This window comes from Mustela lutreola, chromosome 4 (assembly GCF_030435805.1).
Source record: "Mustela lutreola isolate mMusLut2 chromosome 4, mMusLut2.pri, whole genome shotgun sequence".
Lineage (NCBI taxonomy): Eukaryota > Metazoa > Chordata > Mammalia > Carnivora > Mustelidae > Mustela > Mustela lutreola.
In genome coordinates this window covers 24,143,245-24,165,279 of record NC_081293.1, presented here as the reverse complement: position 1 = coordinate 24,165,279, position 22,035 = coordinate 24,143,245, and the positions used below count along the sequence as shown (strand labels likewise).

The 22,035-nt window shown below is 46.5% G+C and overlaps 1 protein-coding gene across 1 annotated transcript in view; it reads left to right on the top strand.

Moving 5' to 3' along the window:
• Window positions 1–22,035, top strand: part of SORCS3 (sortilin related VPS10 domain containing receptor 3) — a 590,518-nt gene that overhangs the window by 109,493 nt on the left and 458,990 nt on the right. The window lies entirely within an intron of this gene.

The following is a 22,035-nucleotide window of genomic DNA, read 5'->3' as shown; positions in this document are numbered from 1 at the left end:
GAAAGGAAAAAAGAAATCCTTCTGCTAATCTGATTTTTTGTTTTCCTCGACAGTGTGGTATCCATGGCCACCACACAGAGCACCTATAATAAGCCGCTGAGGTGCTTGAAGGCAATGGTGAAGTTTTGTTCTCTGTGGTGCTTATTAGTCATTCAGTGCTTGTTGAGCTTCTCCTGGTGGGGAATTTGCTGCGCAGGAGCTTCTCGAGTCACCCCTTGCTCCCTCCAGCCCAATTTTCTATGCAAGAAGCATCTGCTTCTCTGCCTAATTGGAGGCTCTCCTCCTCCCGAGCGACACTGGAGTGACCTGACGTCGGAGGCACACTGTGAGAGCACAGAGCGTGTGGACAAGCGTGTAAAGGCCTGGGCATGGAAGGAGGTTCTGGGGCAAGGGCAGCTCACGGAGTCCTCCTCCCTCTGGGGATGGAATCCGAATGGCTGTGGAGAGCAGCTCCACCCTTGAGCACCCTCCTGCATCAGCCTCACTCTGTTCTTTCCCCACTGCCGTGTCTCCTGGCCTGGCCCTCTGTCTCTCAAACCTCCGGTCTCCCGCTGTGTTCACAAGAGTCAGAAGGGAGGGTCAGAGAACCACCAGTTCTCCTGCACATAAGGAACAGATCTATGTGTGAGGGAATCCAGATGGTGGGCTCCTCACAGCTCCCCAGGGAGAACGCAGAGAGGGAGAGATGAGGCACCCCCAGGGAGCTTCTAGACGGCTGTGTGTTGGGCTTCTGTTAGCTTACAGCCGGAGGGAAAGCCAGGGTGAGGCCAATTCACAGAGTTTGGGTGTGGAGGCTGCTTCAGGAACCGTGTCCAGCGGGGCACTTCTGGCTGTTTCTGTTTTTGGGAGAGTTTTAGGACATAAGTATCTGGTCAGGTATTTGGTATGCTGCAGTGGACATTCCCACCACCCCTTGGGGCGAAATCAGCTGCTGTCCTAGCTCTGGGAATGTGCCCGGGTGGGTGAGATGCCTGCTGGGAGCTGGGGGCCCAGGTGTAAGATTCAGTGTCACATGGAAGAGGATGGCAGGCATAACCGGGGTCTCATTCTGGTATTTAAAGAGGGTGGGAGGGGTCTTCAGGAAGTCTTGTTGGAACTAATGGATTGCCCACCAGGACCTGGCACCTGGCCCCTGGGGGGGGGGGCGTCTAGGAAGTCTGGTCAGAGTCACAGGGGCATTTTGCTGCCAAGGTCTGAGGCAGGGTTCTTGGGGGTGAGCACTTACTTGGGGTCTCATGTCTACTTCTGTCTGCATGTGTGACCTTGAGCATAATTTCCCGTTCTGCGTGTCTTAGCTCCTTAGCTGTAAAAGGAAGAATTTGGCTTAGCAAGCTCTCAGTCCTGACTTGATCTTATAAGTTATGATCTTATAAGTTTATATGATCTTGTAAGTTTGGTCAGATGACTTTTTTTTGGGGGACCATTTAGGGTAATGATGCTAGTGATACAATATCACCAGTGGGTAATAGCTGTTACAATAGAGTTATTTGCCGAGTAGTGAAACAGGCTGCTTGAGAGGTGATGAGCTCCTTGTTATGAGGGGTATTTAAGCAGCAGTGAAAGATCCTTTTAAGTGGCTCCAAGGAAACTTCATCATAATCATCTGATCATTAAATTAGATTCCTGGACCCCACCCCCAGAAACTCCAATGTGGTGAGCTTGGGATGGGACATGGGAATTTGCCTGAAAAGTGAGTCTGGAATAGTTTGCTGCCGTAGAGAGGTCAAAGCAGTTTGAGAAACCCCAACTACACTGTAGCCTTTGTGGGAAGTTCACAAGGGGCAGGAGCTAGAGAAAGGTTCTGAGAAATCTGCTAGAGAAGGAATCTATTTGATTTTGATGAACTCAGCGTTTTTAGAGTTGAGTGTGGGTCCTTATTGTATATAAGAAGAGCAGGGACTCCTATGATGAGGCTGCGGTACAGTTCCATGGGACTCTGTGGGGATGCTGCTTTGTGGGGTTTACTGTGTTTCATGGGAAGATCTGTGACAGCACTGTTCCGTAAAAATGTAACATGAGCTCCATAGGAAATTTTCAATATTTTAAAAAGTAAAACAAAAAACAAAAAACAAAAAACCCCCAAACCCATTAAATTATTTTTCATGATTTATTTTATTTAACCTACTATATTCAAAATATTGTTATCTCTTTTTAAAAAATTTTTTAGAAGATTTTATTTGTTAGAGTGAGAGAGAGAACCCACATGACGGAAGGGGGCAGAGGGAGAGGGAAAAGCAGACTCCTTGCTGAGCAGGGAACCCAATGTGGGACTTGATCCCAGGACACTGGGGATCATGACCTGAGCTGAAGGCAGATATTTAACTGACTGAGCCACCCAGTTGCCCCCCAAATGTTATTTCAATACATAAAATTATTAATGTGGTATTTGGTATCCTTTTTCTCTACTAAGCCTTTGAAATCTGGTGCAGACTTTGTACCTGCAGCCCATCTAACTTGGGCCTGGCCATGAGCCAAGTGGTCAGTAGACACAGTGCTTGGATGGACATCATACTGGACAGTGCAGATCTGGGAGAGTTTTGCTACTCACCATGTGGTCCAAAGCTCAGCAGCATCAGCATCACCTGGGAGCTTAACAGAAATTCAGAATCACAGGTACCACCCCTGATCTACTGAACTGGAATTGGCATTTAGCACTATCTTGGGATCCTGTGTATATTCAAGTGGGAGGTTTGTCAGATGACCCGCCTTCCTCTTCCAAGATTTCCTGTCCCTCAGATTCCTTGTGGATGCAGTTAAGTATAGGTATACCTCACAGGAGAAATGGGAGGCCTGCCTCATGGGATAGCTGCTTGACCCTCGCACCTGTAAAAGGTCCCGGGAATCCCTGGACAGAGGATGGACACATCACATAATACTGAGTTATTGTAGTTGGAGTCTTGATGTTATGAGAGTGTTTTACGGAGAAACCTAACCTCAGAGAAGACTTCCCTAGAGAAGCAATGTTTAGGATGAGAAATGAAGGAATAGATGTCTAGGCAGTGGAACAGCATAGGTATGATCCCTGAGGCTTCCGGAGGAGGTCAGGAGCCTGGAGAGGTGGCTGGCGGGGGGTCATATCCTTTAGGACGACTGAGGCCTGGCCCTTCATCCCAGCATGCCGTTCTCTCACAGGGCATCACCGGGCTGTGAGCTCCGGGCAGGCAGGCAGTGCGCGGAGAGACCTCCTGTCCCTCCCAGCAGCGGTGTGCTGATGCTAGTGACTTTGAGGATTGACTGATACATTTTCAGGAATTTTTTGAACTGAGTAATGCACATGAGTTGCTTGAAATTGGCCGTGATGACAATATTTACACTATGGAAATTAGTGAATGCCATAAATCAGGGCTCTTTTATTTTTTCTTTCGGCGAGCCGGTGTTTAAACATTTACCAGTGCATCATTCCAGCTGACACAGTGCGGGGTCTGCAGAGCAGGAACTCAGATCTGGGAGCCAGACACTAGCTGCGTGTTGCCGGTCAAGGTCTTTCACCCTCTGAGCTCAGGTTCCTCATTTTCCACATGGGCATATTGAGACAGATTTGAGAAATGAGTGAGAAGAGCTGCTCAAACTGCAGGCCTCAGCTCACGGCACACAAACCAGACCATGCTGATTTCCTCCATCTCTCAATGATCTGAGTGTCTGCAAGAACTGGAAATGCCTGTTCTCTGCTCCTTTTGAATGGTTTTTTGATTATAGTTTTAAGTTTGATCTTATAAAAGATAATATTCTATGTAGTGTTTAATTTCGCAAGCCAGTTCCCATCCCTTTTGGGAGAAGGTGGGATCTGTGCCTCCCAGTAAAGCAGAAACTCCATGAATAATTGGCCCTCACAGACCACCCCTCCCTCCCACCAGCTCCTCTGCTAACACTCTTGCTGCCCCTGTGCTCACAGCTCTCGGTGGGAGAGCCACCTTTACTTTGGACTGAACGGATGGTCCCAACTCTTCCCGTGCCAGCAGGAAGAAGGCTCTCCTGGTCCTCAAGGCTCCCTGGAGTTTATGACTTGATTTTGCGAGGCTGTGTTGTTAACCCCCATGTCTCAGAGGCTGAGCAGCCTCCCCGTCTCTTTCTGTAGCCTGTGCTGATTTTACCATTTCCCCAGGAAAAAGGAAGACGGTGTTGTCCCTCGCGGGGTGTCTGCCGTGTATTGATTATTTAAGGATAATATTTCTGGCAGTGGAGCAAACGAGGCGGGAAATAGCTTTTGCGGGTGATTAAATGCTGAGATGATGTGGCAGCTTCTGTCTGTGGCCTTGAGTCCCAATTACCTGACAAGGAAGGGGGATTTGGCCAGCAGTCCCTCTGCGAGCCTGGGTTAAAGGCTGTGGGCAGTGAGAAATAGCAGCCAGGCATTCAGACTCGGGATCCTGGGATGCAGAGGGAGCAAGGAGGGACAATCATGGATTCTGGTTCTGTCATGGCTGCAGCTTGATGGGTGACCTTGAACAAGTCATTGTCCATCTGCGCCTGAGTTGGCTTCTCTGTGCAGCATGGACAGGAACTACATGATCTCCAGCATCCCTCTGAGCATGGCAATTGTTTGATTTTACGAACTTCACCAGCCAGCAGAGACATTCCTATTTAGGCTTGTTTTATGTCCTAATTCCCAAGGACATATTTCTAGTGGACTGTACTCCAGAGACTCTAATTATTTCTTGTTAGCCAAGAATAATTTTAACAAGCAGCAGTAAGCTATGAGGAGCTTGGTCTGTGTGTTTCCGTCAGTTTCAGAGTGTTCTGGGTGTTTGGTTCAACTCAATGAGCATTTATTGAGTGTCCGCTCTGGAGATGAAGTATGGTGCCTTGGACGCAATGTAGGATTTAGAGCTGAAAGCCTGGGTCTTGATCTGTGATTTGCTATTTGTTTAGCTGTGTCCTTGAGCATACACTAAAACTCTCTGAGTCTCAGTTTCTCCATCTGTAAAATGGGGATAGCGAGAGCTCCTCCATCACTGAGGAATAAATGAGAATGTGTTGAAAGTGGCTAGCACAAAGCTTGAGGCCTTGATTAGGTCTTAGGAATACAAAGATGCATGTAAGTCGGTGGATTCTGCAAGATTGCCACTGAGCTTCAGGCAGACAGACACTGAGTCCGTGATGAGGCCTCCCTCGGTACTTGATGTGGGCATGTACTGATCGGGGGTGGGGGGTGCACAGAAATGTTCAGCTTGTAGAATCATGACCTAGCAAGCCAGTGATCAATGAGGAGATGCAGTCCCAGTGCCCCTGGGACCAGTTCTGTAAAGACACAATGACTGCCTGCAGGGCTGCCTTGGCCTTGGGCGTGGCATTTAGACTGCCTCCCTCTTGGTGCCGCTGTCTTCTGGACAGAAGGGCTCTGGAGTTTCTGTTTCCAGTGCTGGACTAGTACCGTGGGAGCAGGATGGGCTTCCAGAGATGAAAAGACGCAGCCCTGAAGCCAAGAATTCTCACTTAGCTTGGAGACAAGGTGTGCTCCCCTGAATAGCAAGAAGCTGAAAGCAGAGCTGAGTCGTTGCTTCTGACCCCGGCAAGTGCATGATAATGTAGCACTTCCCCTCCTGCCCTTCTCGCCTTTTCTTTCATTAAATAAGCAGATATTGAACACTTGCTGGTGTCAAGTGTTAAAGGTCCTGGAGTTAGCGAACCTAGTACTTGGCTCTGGAAGATTCCCAGTCTGACTGGGAGACAGATACATAAACAAGTAGCTCAGCAAAGTCTCATAGGTGCTGAGGATTTGGGGACAGAGCTGGGGGCCAGGTAGGGGGTATAAGGTCAGGATCTACCTGGCTGTGAGGGGCCTGCGGTTGCACCAAGGCATGTAAAGAGAGGGTTGGTAGGAGTCCATAGTGGCGGGGGGAGGTTTTCTGGAGGGAGTGAGCTCTGCATGGTTTTCTCAGGTCTCCTGTACGCCATGGAGTGCCCTTTTAACACTCCGTGGACTTCTCTGGCAATCCCCTGGGCTGGGAAATTCTTAGGTCTGTTTTGAGTTCTTTCTGCTAGGCCAGCCTTAATGTTGCCAAGACGTCGCAAGGGTAGTTAGAGTTGGCATGAAACCCTCATCTGAAAGTCAATAGCATTTGCCTATTGAAAAATGGGACAAGACATTTATGCTTAATATTTGGGTATTTTTGTTGTTGGCTTTTTAAAACATTTTCTTTTTCAGGTCACACTCTGCTAGTGAAATAAGATTAATTTGAAATGGAATTAAGTGGCTGCTCTGTGTAGGACATCCTTGCCAAATAATTACATCAAATATAGTTTGCACGGAAGGTTGTCTTTTTATCTTTTCATAAAGGGCAGTCCAGAATCCAAACAGGCACCATGCCTGCCTCTGAGAACCAGCCTGTATTTGGTTCTTTACCTAAGATCGCTGTATCAGCTCATCCTTCTCCGAGAACCTGGGTCAGGCAAAATAGTAATCATCTTATATCTCAGGACTCAGAGAACTTTCCTGTACTGTCTTCACTGAAGGTATCAGCTTTAATCAAAATAAAAGTACCTGGGCTTACTCTGCAGTGGGGGAAAAAAAGAAAAAAAAGCCTCACAAAGCCTTGATTAGTTCCTTCATGTTATATGGCACTGGAGACACAAAGAAAAGCCTAGAGGGAGGGAGACATGGAGATGCTCACAGAGTGAGGGAGAGAAATGGGGGTACCAGGGAGCAGAGACTTTGGCTCACTGCACACGGCCAGGCCTCAGTGGAGCCCTGGGCTTGCAGGTGTCTGCGGCCCTGCCCTCCTCCTGGGAGCCCTGGGGCTGGGGAGGGCGCTCCTGGTATCTAGTGGGTGGAGGCCCAGGGAGGCCGTCACCTATCCTGTGATGCACTGGATAACATCACGGAGCGTTATCTGGTCCCAAATGTCGATAGTGCTGCTGTTAGAAATTGTCTGATTGTGTGTGTGTGTCTGTGGGTGTCTGTGGGTGTGGGTGTGTGTGTTTGAAAGGGATGAGAGTTGACTATGACTGCAGAGAGTATACTGTTATTATTTTGGGGGTGGATCAGGCTTCTGTTTTATAAACTTGCCCAAGCATCCAAATGAACATGGTTAGCTTGTGAAAAACACACACACAGTTGATGGTTGAACAGTGTAGGTTTATACTGCGTGGGTCCACTTACATGCGTTACCCCCCCTCCCCCCAGGAAGTATAGTATAGTGATATAGACACATTTCCTTTCCCTTATGAGTTCCTTTAAGAACATTTCTTTCCTCTAGCTTACTGTGTTGTAAGAGTACAGTGTATAGTAGATACAGCATACAAAGTATGTGTTAATTGACTAAATTATCCATAAGGTTCCTGATTAACAGTAGTCTATTAGTAGTTTTGGGGGGAATAAAAACTTAAATGCAGAGTTTTGGCTGCACAAGGCATTGGCATTCCCATGCTGTTCAAGGGTGAGCTGTCTCTCCAGGCCCCGCTCCCTCTATATGAAATCAGGATCACCAGTGGGGGTAGGGAGCCTGATTTGGTAATATAATGGGCTGGGTAACAGTGCCACTTGAACATTTGTTATTTGCCAATTCAGATCAATCTGGAACTTAACCTTAGCTTGGCCCTTTGTCAACTTGTTGTGAGCTTAGACAAAGCCACATACTCTCGAGACAAAGCCACATACTCTCGAGACTATTTTCTCATCCTTGAAAGAGAGCCAGTCACATACATCTCGCAGCAGGCAGTGAGCATACAGGGAGATAATCTGCATCTGAGCTCCTGGTCAGCAATGGGTGTTCAGACCTGTCCCATGAGTTCCCTGTGTTTGGTGACTGGGATACTGACCAGTCATCCCCAACCGATACGCCAGGCTCCCTGTTGAGTGTTTTTACAGTATCTTTTCCACTTGGCTTCATGGTGACCCTGTTTTATAGCTGTGACCCATTTAAGGTACTCTCACTGTGGTAGGCCGGCCCTCGGCCCCCCAGGGTCATATCCTCATCTTTGGAACATGTTTATGTTATCCTACGTGGCAGAAGGGACTTTGCAGAGCTGATTTAGTGAAGGGTCTTGAGATGGGGAGATTATATGGGATTATCTGGGTGGGCTGGACACCATCACAGGGATCCTTATAACAGGGGAGAAGTAGGAGACAGGACAGTGGAAGCTAAAGGTTGGAGTGATTTGAGGAAGGGATCACTGGCTAAAGAATGTTGCCGACCTCCGGAAGTTTAAACAGGCAAGGACTCAGATTCTCCCCTGGTCCCTCTAGAAGCCTGGCTGGCACCTTTATGGGTCATTCATTATGACCCATTTTGGACCTCTGACTTTAAGAACTGTAAGAAAATAAATTGGGAGGTTGGTGCCTAGATGACTCAGTTAGTTAAGCATCTGACTCTTGGTTTTGGCTCAGGTCATGATCTCAGGGTTGTGAGATCGGGTCCCACCTTGGGCTCCATGCTTGGTGTGGGGCCTGTTTGAGGTTCTATTTCTCCCTCTGCCCTTCCCCTCTCCAAAAAAAGAAAGAAAGAAGGAAAGAAAAGAAAAGAAAAGAAATTGGTGTTTTTAAGCTACCAAGTTGTGGTCATTTCGTAGAGCAGCCTTCTGGCACTATTATACTTAATATGTTCTCATACTCAGAAATTCTCAGTGATAGAAGTGGGGGGGGGGTCCGGCGTCTGTTGTCTAAGCAGTCCGAGGAGACACACACAGCTGAAAAAGCTGGGAGAATGTGCATCAAGGAGCACATAAAAACATCTGAGAGAAGGAGAATGTTAAGGGCCCTCCTAAGTGATACTGTCAATCCAGGAGAGCACCCCCGAGGGCGTGGGGTGGCTGCCGGCTCCTGCGGTGTCCAGTTGCTGTCTCAGAAAGGCATTTGGGGATCTTGGAAATGGCTTCTCCCTTGTCTCGGGATCAGTCAAGCCCTGAGATGTTGATCCTTCCTTCTGGTCGGCTGCCTTCTCCTTTCCTGTGGGGGCACAGTGACCCCTGCTGCTGGTTGTCATGTTCCTGAGCAGCGTTTGCCTCCCGGGTGTCTCTGATTACAGAGGATAGAAGGGGAGGCCCTTTGCACGCCTTGTCTTTCCCACTCAAAAAGGCTTCACCCTGCACTACCCTGTGCCAGTTGACGAAGGCGGTGTAAGTGCTGACTAACATGCTTATTAGGAGATGTGCACATCATTAACCTGTCCTTCATCAGCGGGAGGCTTGGCGGGCATGTTAACCTTAAGCACGTTGCTAGTTTGCGTGTGGGAAGGAGAAGGGAGGCGGGTGGTGGGATGGGGTGAGGGAGGCACAAAAACTGGCTGTGTCGTGGCAGATGGGAAAGGGTTGCCCTGAGTACAGAGGCAGAGGGGAGAAAAAGCCGAGCATAATTTGATAACAGGAGTACTTTCGGCTGGAGTCACTGAATTATAGACGCAAGAGAAGCAGCATGTCACAGGTCCAGCAGCATCTGTGAGCACACACACCAGTACGATCATTATTATAATAATCAGTGCCCTCTCGGGCTGTGACTTGTGAAGGTCACCCTGAGTTGACAAGGCAACAAGAAAGAGGTGGAGAGGGAAGCTATTAATAACTTTGGGCACGACCCTCAGCTCTCTCACCCTTAACCCTGAACCTGTCCGTGCTCGGTTTTGCCCAAACATGAATGACATGCGCGCCCATGCCACATAGGGTCAGGGGCCCTGGTGAGCTTCTCTGGTTTCCAGATGGATCAGATAGTTCAATGAGATGGCCAGGTCTGCTTCTTTTTCCTCTTTGGATCTGGAGGGGCTTCTATCCAAAAGCCCGTTTTCCTTTTGTGGGGTAATAGGCTTGGACCTGGCTCTCCAGGTGGGATGGGAGATGAGGACTGCCAGCCAGTATATGCTGAAGGGAGGCTCTCGGACTAGTTCCCTTCCAGGGACCAGGCCCACGGCCAGCCAGGTAGTGTCCTCCAGGAGTTCCCTGTGACTTTTGTCAGTCACACATTTGCTGAGAGCCTGTCAGATGATCTTCATCTTATAGGGTACACGGAAGCGTCAGATAGGATCTCTGTTCAGGAGATCATTGTCTTCTTAGGGAGAGAATAGCAACAGGTGGGCACAAGCTAGAGAATATTGTGATTAGTACTGTTGCCAGCACTGCTCAACAAAATACCCTCTAGTATCAGGCAGCAGTGGCATTGCTGTGAGAGATGGTATGCAGCTTTATTAGCTATACACACTAGTACTAGTAGTAATAAATGGAGAACACTGTTGTACAAACATAGATGTGTTCTGCACAGAAAATGAGTGTCCCTGGAGATTACAGGTAGTGGGAAACTCTATAGGCAGGTTCAGCTGTAGTCCTGACATCTAACATCTGTAGAAGTTTCCAGAGCTCATATGCATGTTTAGATATCATGGGATCTCCCAGTAGTCAACTGTAAGTCAGCTGAAACCCAGAGATGTTAAGTAGCTTGCTTATATCACACAGCTACTAAGTGGAAGAGCTGCAGTTTGAAACCCTTGTGAGGCTGGGAGAGGGGACTTGACCCCTTCACCACAGCTGCCCACCCCACAGAATGTCACCTGTTTGTATGTGGTACGTGTGACCCAGAACTTGACATTTCAGAGGCCCTTACCAGAAGCCCTCTCTGAGGCTCCCAGAGAGGGAGTGCATGACGTGGGGTTGGCTGTATTGTGGTCCTTTCAGAGGAGGGGCTTTGAGTCACCCACTAGCTTGTGTTAGGAGAAAACATGCACACACACACACACACACACCATGGAAAAAAGAAGACAAACACACAGAGTGAACCAAAAAATAGTCCTCAAAAGCCATAACAACTAAGGACATTTGGCTATGTCACTTTCGCTCGCTGATCACCCAGTATCAGGATTCCTTTCCTATCTTCCAGAAGGCAACAGCAGATGATTGGTAGAGTTCATCTGGGGCCCCCATTTCCTTTTGCCGACCCTCAGGCCTGGTCTGGGCACATATAGTGGGCCTGGTCTTTGGTCTCGGGGCAGATCTTCCTGCTTCTCTTCCCTGGGTCTGCCTCCTTCCACTGCCAGCTTTGCAGAGTGGGGTCTCCTAACCTCAGGTGAAGGAGACACACTGCTGGTGGTGTTTCTTCAGGTGGACAGGGTGCTTGTGTGTCTCGGCCTGCATGAGTGCCCATAAAAACACTCCGAAGCACATTCGGGCTGAACTACCCTTCCACACCTCGATAATCTGGAGCAGCGGCTGCCATCTTGTTCATGGATCATTTGTATTACGAGTTCTGAGGCAGCTTTATTAGTTTAAACCTCCCTGATGATATTTCCTGTGACTGACAGTCATTGTCCTATTTCTGCCTTACACGCACTGAGCCTGGAGTTGTTGACTTGGCTTAGGGGTGTGTTACCTGGTGGTACACCATCGCTCACTCACACCGCACACACTGTTCATGTCAGCTGGCCTGCTTCCATCAGAAGGCCATGGCTTGGGGGCCAGGGAGAATGGGCAAGGGCTCCTCTTGGTGTGGGGCTGCGTCGCTTCTTAAGAGTGGGCTTCCTCGGGTATCCTGTGACTCCTGTGAGGTAGGAGGGGACAGTGCTCGGAAGCCTTTGAGAAGAGACCACACAAATGTCTAGCTCTGCACACCAGTGAGGCCACCAGACCTTACACGTGGCCTCCAGTCCCTCCTGGCGTACCTGCAGAAAGGAGATCACTGCATTCTAAGGCAGCTTGTTCTCTTGTGGGGTTGGTTCTCTCTTTCTTACATTAGTCAGCATGTGGTGAGATGAAGAGCGTGTTAAGAGTCAGTTAAAGAGTCAGGTCTTCTCCTGACTCTTACTGAGAAGTCTTGGGGTCCCAGGCAAGTCACATAATTTGAAGGGGCCTCCCTTTCCTTGGCCTGTGAAATATCCAGTGTTTCCAGTGTTCGCTGGGGACCTTGGGCTTTCTAAAAGGTTCTTCAAGGGAGGATAAGGTAGGGGTTAAGGGTTGGGTGGGACTCCAGCCCATACTAAATGAGAATATTTACAATTTTGTGTTTTATGTATCGGACTTTGAGTAAATAGCTGTTGTTTAAAAAAGAATAGGATCAGGGGGAGTCTGGGTGGCTCAGTTGGTTAAATGTCTGACTCTTGGTCTTGCTTCTGGTCTTGATCTTAGGGTTGTGAGTTCAGGCCCCACCATGGGCTGCATGCCACGTGTGGAGCCTACTTAAAAAGAAAAAAATATAATAATAGGGTTAGATAATCCAAGGTCCTTCTCAGTTTTAATGTGTATGATCTCTGAAATGTGTGGAAATCACAAGGAAACCTGTTTAGTAGAATAATAGTATTTTAAATCTATTTTACACAGCACAAATCTAACCCCTCTTACAAGACACCCTTCCCACTGTGTCCGACCTTTCTGAAGGCTGTGCTTGTGGGCTGTGAATGTGAATATTACCTCAGCGGCAGCCCTGGCCAGAAGGGTGAAGTAGGAGAGGTTCGTTTTGGTGTCCTCTTCCCTTATTTCTTTCCTCTGTTACTCTCTTTCCAGCCCAAGTGCCTCTGGGGTTTCCCATTCCCCATAGACCTTCGGACATAGTCATCTGTCACTGTGGGGAAAGTCTTGCAACCTTACCTGGGTTGCAAAGTGTCAGCTAATGGTGATTTATCGCGTTAGTATCTTCCAGAATATTTGGGAACTTTTGAAGACTGAAGGTCTAAATTGGTTCTCAAAAAATTAATCTCTAATGATGAAGTCTGGAGTTGTGAGATAAATTGTGTTGAGGAAAGTTCAGTGTCCTTAGGCTGCTCCTGGCTTCTTCATGCCTTCCTCCAGGCATGTCTGCCTCAGAGGTACATTTCCAGTTTTGCCTCACAGGAGTGTTTCCAAAAGTAAATCCCTTGGAATACTAATCCTAAATGCTCTGAGATAAAAGGACTGTGCAGCCAAGTGCCTTTGGGGAAATGCTGGGTATTATGTTTTCCACTCAGATTCTTGGTACACCCTGATCTGTTTCAGACTTTGAGAAATCCACCAAGAAAGGGTCCTGTTTATCTTTGTTTAATACTGTGTTTCCCCAAACCATTGACAAGTATCCAGTTTTCCTCTAAGTAACACCTAACATTCCTTCCTACTGGTGGTCCCTGAGACAGAGTTGGCAGGTCTTAGAGCATCTGTTCTCAAGCGGTTTTGTTCTTTAGGGCACCTTTGACAAAGGCTGGAGACATTTTTGGTTGTCACAGCTTGGGGTTGGACAGGAAGTGCTCCCAGCATCTGGTGAATGAAGGCTGCTTTATTGATAAAGGATGCTGCTATGTTGCCTAAATGCCCAGGATAGCCATCCACAGCACAGAATTACCTGGCCCCATGCCGGGGCCGCTCAGTCAGTTAAGCATCTGCCTTCAGCTCAGGTCATGATCCCAGGGTCCTCGGATTGAGCCCCACAAGGGGCTCCCTGCTCAGTAGGAAGCCTGCTTCTTCCTCTCCCTCTGCCCCTTCGCTCTGCTCATGCTTGACCTTGTGGTCTCTCTTTCTCAAATAAATAAAATCTTAAAAAAAAAAAAAAAGAATTATTTGGCTCGGGATGTCAGTAATACTGAGGTGTAGAGGAGCGCCTGGGTGGCTCAGTGGGTTAAAGCCTCTGCCTTCGGCTCAGGTCATAATCTCAGGGTCCTGGGCTCTCTGCTCAGCGGGGAGCCTGCTTCCTCCTCTCTCTCTGCCTGCCTCTCTGCCTACTTGTGATCTCTGTCTGTCAAATAAATTAATAAAAAAATCTTAAAAAAATAATGCTGAGGTAGAGAGATTCTGTTCTGGAGATAGGCAGGACGGGGGCGGGGGCCAGTTTCAATGTGGGGCAAGGCCTTGCTAAACCAGGTACTCAAGCCAGGCCTTTTATGATGAGAAATATTTTCTGGATGATGCTGAAGGAGATGCATGCAGGGGCTATTTTTCTGAACAGAAACGCAGAGCTGAGGGCTCCTTCAGGCTCAGAGGCAGCACCCTGCTCCCCTGAATTCCCCTGTGTGAGTTGGGATGAAAGGCCCCTTCTCAAAGCAGAGCATCTGGGATCAGGGCTGACAAGGGGCATCACCTTGTTCTTCTCCTCCCTTCCCAGAACCAAGCAGGTTAGTACCATGATAGGATGAGCCTGATTTCCCAGCTTGCAGATTGTACTTTATTTATTTCTTTAATCTTGCTTCAAGCCTCTTTTCTTTTTCTTCAACAGGGCTTGGCTGCTCCTTCTGGAGATGTTGACTTGGTGGAAAAAATGTGCTTGCTGTCAAGCGCAAGAGCGTTCTGAGGACTGGGATTCTTTAAATCCTGGTGATTTATCTGTTCCCATAAAGCAGAGCAATGATGCTTGTTAGTCAGCAGAACTCACACCTGCAGTGCCCCCGCCCCGCTCTGTCCTGCTCGGTGTCAGGGAGGGCAGAGGAGACCTTTTCAGGTCTCAGGCTTTCTGATTCTTTAAGTCTGTGAATGTAGAGCTTTTGGGGGGGGGGCATGGATCCCTTTCAGAATCTGAGGGAAGTAAAGGATCTTCTTGCAGAAAAGTGCCTACAGATGCATGCACAGTTTTGCATGTGATTTGTTGTGGTGGATGGACTGCTGTGTTGGTGAACTCAGAATCTGACATGAGTAATTTATGAGACACTTCTTGGAGACTGTGGCTCTGTGTTGAGCGTTGTCTTTCGGGAGGACAAGGAAAGCAGCCACTGCAGTGCTGGACCCCAGAGTGTTCTTGGGGAATCAAAATCACCGCAGTGAGTTAGTGACTCCTTGTCTTTTTGTTCACTCATTCATGCGGCACATATTTTTTAGTTCTTATATATCAAGTACAGTATTAACTGCTGGGGAGTCAAAGATGAAAAAAACCTTTCTCTCAAAAGTAAAGGATATAGGAATTAAAACACAGAAAATAAAGAAAATGGCAACTTGAAGACAGAAGCTGGGGGGAGTGGCTTCAGGCTCAGAAGGAGAGTGTGAGCTGGGTGAGAGCAAGCCACATGAGACCAGCGCTTCCGTTCAGTGGGCACTGGCTCTCCGGGTCTGAGATCCACCTGCCAGGATTGATGAGCTGTACAGCATCAGGTAGGGTCTGCCTGGGTGCCTCACACTTGGTCCTGGACTCAATCTCGGCCTGAAAGGCACTAAGAAGTCAACCAGAACTTTCCAGCACTCCAAAAGACCACTGCCCACTGCCCCTTTTCAGCAGTCTCTGCAGAACTGGGGCCACTTTTGTAACTTTCCGTAGTGGTTATAGGCAAGAGGAGAGGGCATAGGGTCTTCACTTTGGGGTTTTAGGACTTGTCTCACAAGCTATGATCCACAGCCCTCACAGCCTCTCCCGAGCATAGCAGTGAGCATGGTACAGGATAAGGCTGGCTTTTCTGATCTCAGTATCCTTAGTGGTGGGGGTCACTGATGTGGAAGTCTCTGTAGAGAAAGAATTCTGCAGAATGATGGACACCTTTGCAGTGAATCCTGTTAATGCCACGGGTTGCGTCTGTTTGGTCTGTGTGGTTTGGGCTCCATCATGAATTGTAATGAATCCAGTAAAACAACTAGACTCCTCACCTCTGGCTAGGACATGTACTTTGGGCAGCCTGGGAAGAGGACGAGCTGGTCTGTCTGCTTTGGACTGGGGTGTGCTTGATTTCAGCTATGATCCAGCCTAAGCAGCTGATGCTCCCGGGCAGGATGGGCAGCTGGGATTTCTTGTTCCCTGAAACAATTTCTGCTTGTATCAGGTTGTGATAGTCTCACCTGAAGGGGGGACAATGAAGTTCAGAGCAGTTGAATTCGAAAGGAGAAATCACTTTTCCATAATTGGTACCTTTCCATTCTCCGTTTAGAAATGCCTAACACCACTCTTCAGCTCTGAATCCCCAGAAAACTGCAGTGTAGGGAAGGAAAAAGACCACACAGAAATTACAGTTGTAAGCAGGTAATGAGAACCAACTACAAGCAGGCAGCATTCCGTCGTGAGAATGGGGCTGCAATTACAGATTTATATGGCTCCGTTCTCTGCTTTCGATATAGCCTGTCGACATCTCAAACCGAGAAGCCCATCGCTGCGGCTTGGGCAGCCTCCTCCCAGCTCCTGTGTCAAGAGAGATTTCTTATTCTTCCAGACTCTGCTCAGAGCAGCACCCTCCAGATGGGCCTATGGAGGGAAGATTTTATTTTATTTCATTTTGCTGAGAACCACGGCTCTGCAGAGATGTTTGTTCTGTCTCTCAGGGTAGGCTCCTGAATCTAGGTGAAGAAGGTGGGGACTTGGATCAGGCAGTGGCTGCACTGAAAGAAAATGGAAATGGAGCCCAAGGACCACTTACTGCCCCATTGTGGGAGCAGAAGTGTGGAACAATAACGGTAATACCTGGCAGCTGGGAACTGGTTAATTATGGTCTAGCCACAAACTAGAATACTATGCAGCTGTTAAAAGAAGTGTGTGTGGGGGGTGCCTGGGTGGCTTCATGGGTTAAATAAAGCCTCTGCCTTCGGCTCGGGTCATGATCCCAGGACCCTGGGATCAAGCCCTGCATCGGGCTCTCTGCTCAACAGGGAGACTGCTTCCTCTTCCCTCTCTTTGCCTGCCTCTCTGCCTACTTGTAATCTCTGCCTGTCAAATAAATAAAATCTTAAAAAAAAAAAGTGGGGAAGATTTATTTACATGGATGAGGACTGATCTCCATGTTACAATGTGAAACGAGAAGAATGAAGGGCAGTGTAGTGTAGTGTGTTTCCAGTTATTTAAAAGTATGAATGATCTCTGAATATGTGCTTAGTGTCTAGAAGGGTGATCTCTGGGAGATTACCCTTCTAGACACTGTGATATTATTCTAGACTTATACATTTCTACACTTCTAGACCTGTAATATTATTTGCTACTAGGGAAGGCCTTTACTGAGGAACAGGGGAGGCGGGAAAGTTTTTTTGTAGAAGACCTTTTGTGCTACTGGATTTTTTTTTTCCCCCCATGTGCTTGTATTACTTTCTCAAAAATCACTTAAGGCTAAAAAATGAATTTTAAATCTAGTAATGCCTAGCAAGGTTTGCTTTTGGAAGGATGAGCAAATTGTGGTTTGAATGTGACTAACCGAAGCTACCCAGAAATGTAAAGTTGTCTCCAGGAACTCCCATTATTGTGTGGGATTTATCACTGCTAATGATAAATAAGAACTAGAGCCTGTCAGGTGAGGTACAATTTTACCTTCATTTACGGGGATGAATTGAGTACATTATGGTCCCCATAAATTGCATTTATACCACACCAATTTGTTATGTGCCATCTATTAGAAACTTGAACTTCCTTCCTAATGACATCATTGTTTCCACCAACAGGTCTCCCTGCCTTTTCTGCCAGCATCTTGTTACTCTTCAGCAAGGTTGGTGTGGACAGTCTGTTTCTCAGGGCTCTTAGAATTTTCTGTGAATCTAAGGGGTCAGAGAGGTATCATAAGTGTTTGAAATGGCCAAGTACTAGGCACTGAAAGTGGTGAGGCCCTTGGCAACCAGAGGGAAAAAAATTAAATACAGCTTGGAAATAATCTTTGGTCATACCTTGTTCGAGGATCGGCGGTGGGGGGCATTCTATAATCCCTTTCCTGAAACTTTCTCTCATGTCCCATCTTCCTCCTTCAGAAATGCCCAGGCCTGCACATTTGGTTGTCAGAAAGTATCCCCATGAGCGTTGACATTGGGAGTCTGTAGGGGAAACCTAGCCAGCTACCTGGAGGTAACCCGACTCTTTACATCTCCAGGCATTCTGCCCCAAGTTATTAAAAAAGGCATCTTTTCTTTTCTCTTGGTTATCAGATTCCTGGGGGTGAGGACTTGTTCATTTTACTCGGGGCAGAGGCTAACCCATCTTGCCTTGGGCTTTTCTTTGAAAACCGGGGTCATGCAGGGTGTTATTGGGATATAGTGTTGCAACTGGGAGGCTCTCTTCCCGGAGCATATCTGTCTGCCAGGAAGTGTAGAAACCAGAACAGAGTTGTTGAGAAAATTAAATAAATCACCAGAATCATTTTTAGCACAGTGTGAATTCAGAACAAGAACTTGATAAGCATTAAGAAGAAAATGGTTGCCCTTTGAAAGTGTAGCTGTATGTGGAGGTGAACACATGGTCGGTCCCACTCTGAGCCTTCTGCTGCCCTCCCGCTCCCTACCCCATAAAAAGAGTATATGGTTGTGTGACTTGTGGAGTGATGTTAAGTCTATCTGGCTTTCTCTGGCTAGTAGGGGTCTTGGCAATCCCAGTTCCTAACTTTGTTGGATAATTCAGGATTTTCTCTCTCATCCTGTCTCTTTCTAATGGGTTGGCATGACTCATGGATTCTGTGCCAGCGCTGCCATAACTCTTCTCAGTAACTCACCCGTACAGGAGTTGCTTCCCCAGAACAGGAGAGCAAGAGCCCATCCAGGTTCCATATAACACTGCTTCTGTCCTCCACAGAAGCACCACCGTGCAGACTATATTCGAAAGCCATCCACAGTATTAAATAACACAATGCAGCAGACAGCAGTTCCTATAAATTACTGAAAATGGTGCTGAAAAGACAATGTAGGGTGCATAAATTCAAGTATTTAGCCAGAAGCCCATTAACTTAGGGCTGACAAAAAGAAAGGAAGAACATTAACAAACCACTTCCCGGTAGGAGTTTGCAGTGGCTGGGGAAGTAGGTGAAGGGGGAACAAAAAATAAGCTATATTGGAAAGAAGGCCAGAGAAAAGGAAAAGAAAAAAGGACAGAGGTTCTTTTTAAGACAGCAGGAGAGAAAAATCTCTAGTCTTGAGTTGGAATCCCCAGGTAGACTGATTGCCATTGAAAGGTCCCCTTGTTCTCACTGCTGGGACAGACCTTCCCTGTCTCTGAGTGTAATAGTTTATCCATCTAGAGCCTCATGTGCTACTTCCTCCCTGAAGCTTTCCTTGATGTTTCAAATGAAAACAATTTTCCCTCTTAGGATTTAACTCTGTTTCATTGCTCATCTCTCCCTCAGTGCTGCTTTTCTATTCTGTGATGGTTATTGGGTTATTTGTGTCCATTTTTTCCTTACAAATGTATAAATACTCAGAAGGCAGAGATTATAACTTGGTGGTTGACAGTTTAGCAATTCTTTTACTGATTGCTTACTGTATACTATTCCCAGTGCTAGTGGGGATACTCAGATGAGCAAAATGTGGTCTTAGCACTAGTGACATTTACTTTTAGCAGAATCAGTATGTTCTTTGCATAATGCATGTGGAATCTCTACTGAGTGAACCAAATTCAACCCTCTTGTCCCTGTTTTAAGGATGAGGAAATCGAAGTCCCTGGCTACCTGGTCTTCATAAGATGACACTTCTGGTTTACATAAAGATGGAGACTCCAGCAACTCCATTCTTACCTCCAAACAACATCACTCTCCTGGCCAGTTGTGTGATAGATGAAAAGTAAGAGTGGGAGAGTCTGTGGCCGTAGCCCCACCTCAGATGGGAATAAAACACTGAGATCTAAAGAAAGAATATGCATGAGCTATTCAAAGCAAGGTCAGTGGGTGTGTCTGAGAAAGGCTAAGACAGGACTTCCTAAAGTAAGGGGGAGGCTGTGGTGGATTGGAAGGCTGCAGGCAGACCATGGGCTCAATGACACAGACACCTTCCTTTTTAACTGGTCATTTTGCAAGTGTTTGTAGAGTACTGGAGGCAATATGGACTTAGAACCCTGCAAGTGCTACAAACAAACATATATATCTACCCAAACTTGGCATTAAATCGTCCCTTGTCAAACTTGGAAAACAGCTTTCCCTTTTACTGGTTGTTATGTAGACGAGTTGGAACTGGGAGATAACTTCAGAAGCCAGCTGATCTAGCCCCCTGCCTTTATGCTGTTAAGATACTGCCTCCATTAACAGAAGAGTTAAAAGAGGCTCAGTGGAGTTTAAGGTTCTTAAACCACCCAGGAGAGATGCCTAGCCCAATGGTAGCCCAGTGGTGATCAATGGTATGTGGAGTGGCCATTTTGTGAACATTCTTTTCGGGTTGGATTTGGGTGGAATAAAGCACTTCATTCTTTTGAAATCCAGGCTCCTCAAGGATGGACTCTAAGCCACCCATTTGGTCCTCAACTTGGAACACATGACTCCTGGAGTCTAAGATTTTGCATTCTGGCCACTGTGTTTTGGTGACATAGGAAGATTTGGAAGGGCATTCATGCCGCCGCGATGTGGTCGGGAGCTGTGGGAGCTGCCGCAGACACACAGGGTGCCATGCCAGGATGTCTCCCTTAGTTTTTCTCTCATCACTTGTAAGCAGAAAAGCTCTTCTATTGATGCATAACAGATTTTCTAGAGTTTTCTGCAACTTTGGGAGAATTGGAGCTCTCCAAATTGGTAACCTTTAGGTGGCTGTGATCAGAGCAGATATTCATATTTTCTACACCTCTTTCTATAACAAAGCCAGAGATTATAATCTTCTGCTGGGTTGTCGTATTTCTGCTTTGGAATCAAATCAGAAAGAAGGGAGGGGAATAGATTAGAGGGATAAGCCTAGAGAGAAATCTGGATCAGTGTCTACGTTTCCTGCAAAGATAAGCTAGTGTTTTGGGGATAGTTCAGAACACAGGGCCCAAGAAAGTCAGAGTTACCCTAAAACATCATAAGCCTATCCTTTAGCGGTATGTAGGCAACAGGGCGTAGAGGGAAGAAGTAAGGTAGAGAATGTGTGATGGTGCATTCACACTGACCCGGCTGGCTGCTGCCCTGTTGTCAGGTGTGGTCTTGTTGCCTTGGAGTCTCCTCCCCCTGTGGCATGTGATTGCTTTCTCTTTTCCACTGTATCCCTTTCTGCTTTTCTTCACTAGGTAAACATGCTACCAGCCTTATAAGACCATTTGGCCTTGAAGGCAGTGAGTGTTTTATTCCCTGTGGGTTGCTCATAGCATTTGTGCTGTTCCTCATGGTGAGAGGAAATGCAGTGAACGTTTGTCCAGGTGATGGACTTGGCAATATTTCCTGCTGTAGAAGGTGAACTTCTTACAGTTCTTCTTCACAGTTATTATTTCCTTCAAAAGAATTCTAATGACTTGACTTACATGGCCTACCTTTCAAAATTTTTACATTTTTGTAGGTTGTGTAGTGTGTTATCCTGTGGGTTTTTGTTGTTGTTGCTGTTGTTGTTGTTGTTGTTCTTCTACCCTCAAGTAGACTGTGGGTTCCTTGGGTCTTTCACAACAGTTGTGTCCCTCCTCTGAGACTGAGTGATTTTGGGTCATTGATTTTCCAGGTTTCTCTCTTAATAAGGAGTTTTCCCACATCAGTATCATGGTTAGGCAAAGGAGGAGAGGAGCCTTGGAATTAGTGCTGGAATATATGCACATATACCTATATACACACATAAAATGTATATGTGTATAAATGCGTACACATTTACATATGAATATCTACATGTATGTGTATATATGTAGTATGTACATATGTAGAAATGCATATGTATGTATATATGTGTATATACTGTGTATATATAATTCTAAATAAATGTATGTGTATGTCTATAATATATATAATTATGTAAATAGTGTGTATGCAATATATAATTACATATAAAAGTGTATGTATATATATGCAAAATGTATATGTAATTATATATAAATGTATATGTATACATATGTATATATGTAGCAGGCATATATATTTTCTTTTTAATCCTCACAACAAACCTGGGATAAACATCATTATTATCTCCATTTTTGATAAAAGAAGAGCTTTTTTATCACTTTAGAAGTGACTCATTTTGAATATCAGATAACATAACCCTGTCTCCTACAGATGCATTTTTTTTTTTTTTACATAAAGTGGCTGAATAAGAAGTTGAACTTTATATACAATAAACACAGACGCTACAATTAGGATAATTAAAATAATGAGTCTACACTCTTGTTCTTGTCCAAGGTCACACAGCCGGAACTCTGAACCTATAATTCAACCTCAGATCTGCCTGATTCAAGTGCTTCTAGTCCTTCTCAATTGAAAGGAAACAGTCATGGAGGGCCGTGTTGAGGAACTTGGATTCTGCACCATGGGTGACTGTTGAAAGCTTGGTAGGGAGTGAAGTGTGAGATTTGACTAGATGCTATAATAGGATCATAGTGTTAGGAATTGGGGGATGGGTGGGAGGCTCTGAGGA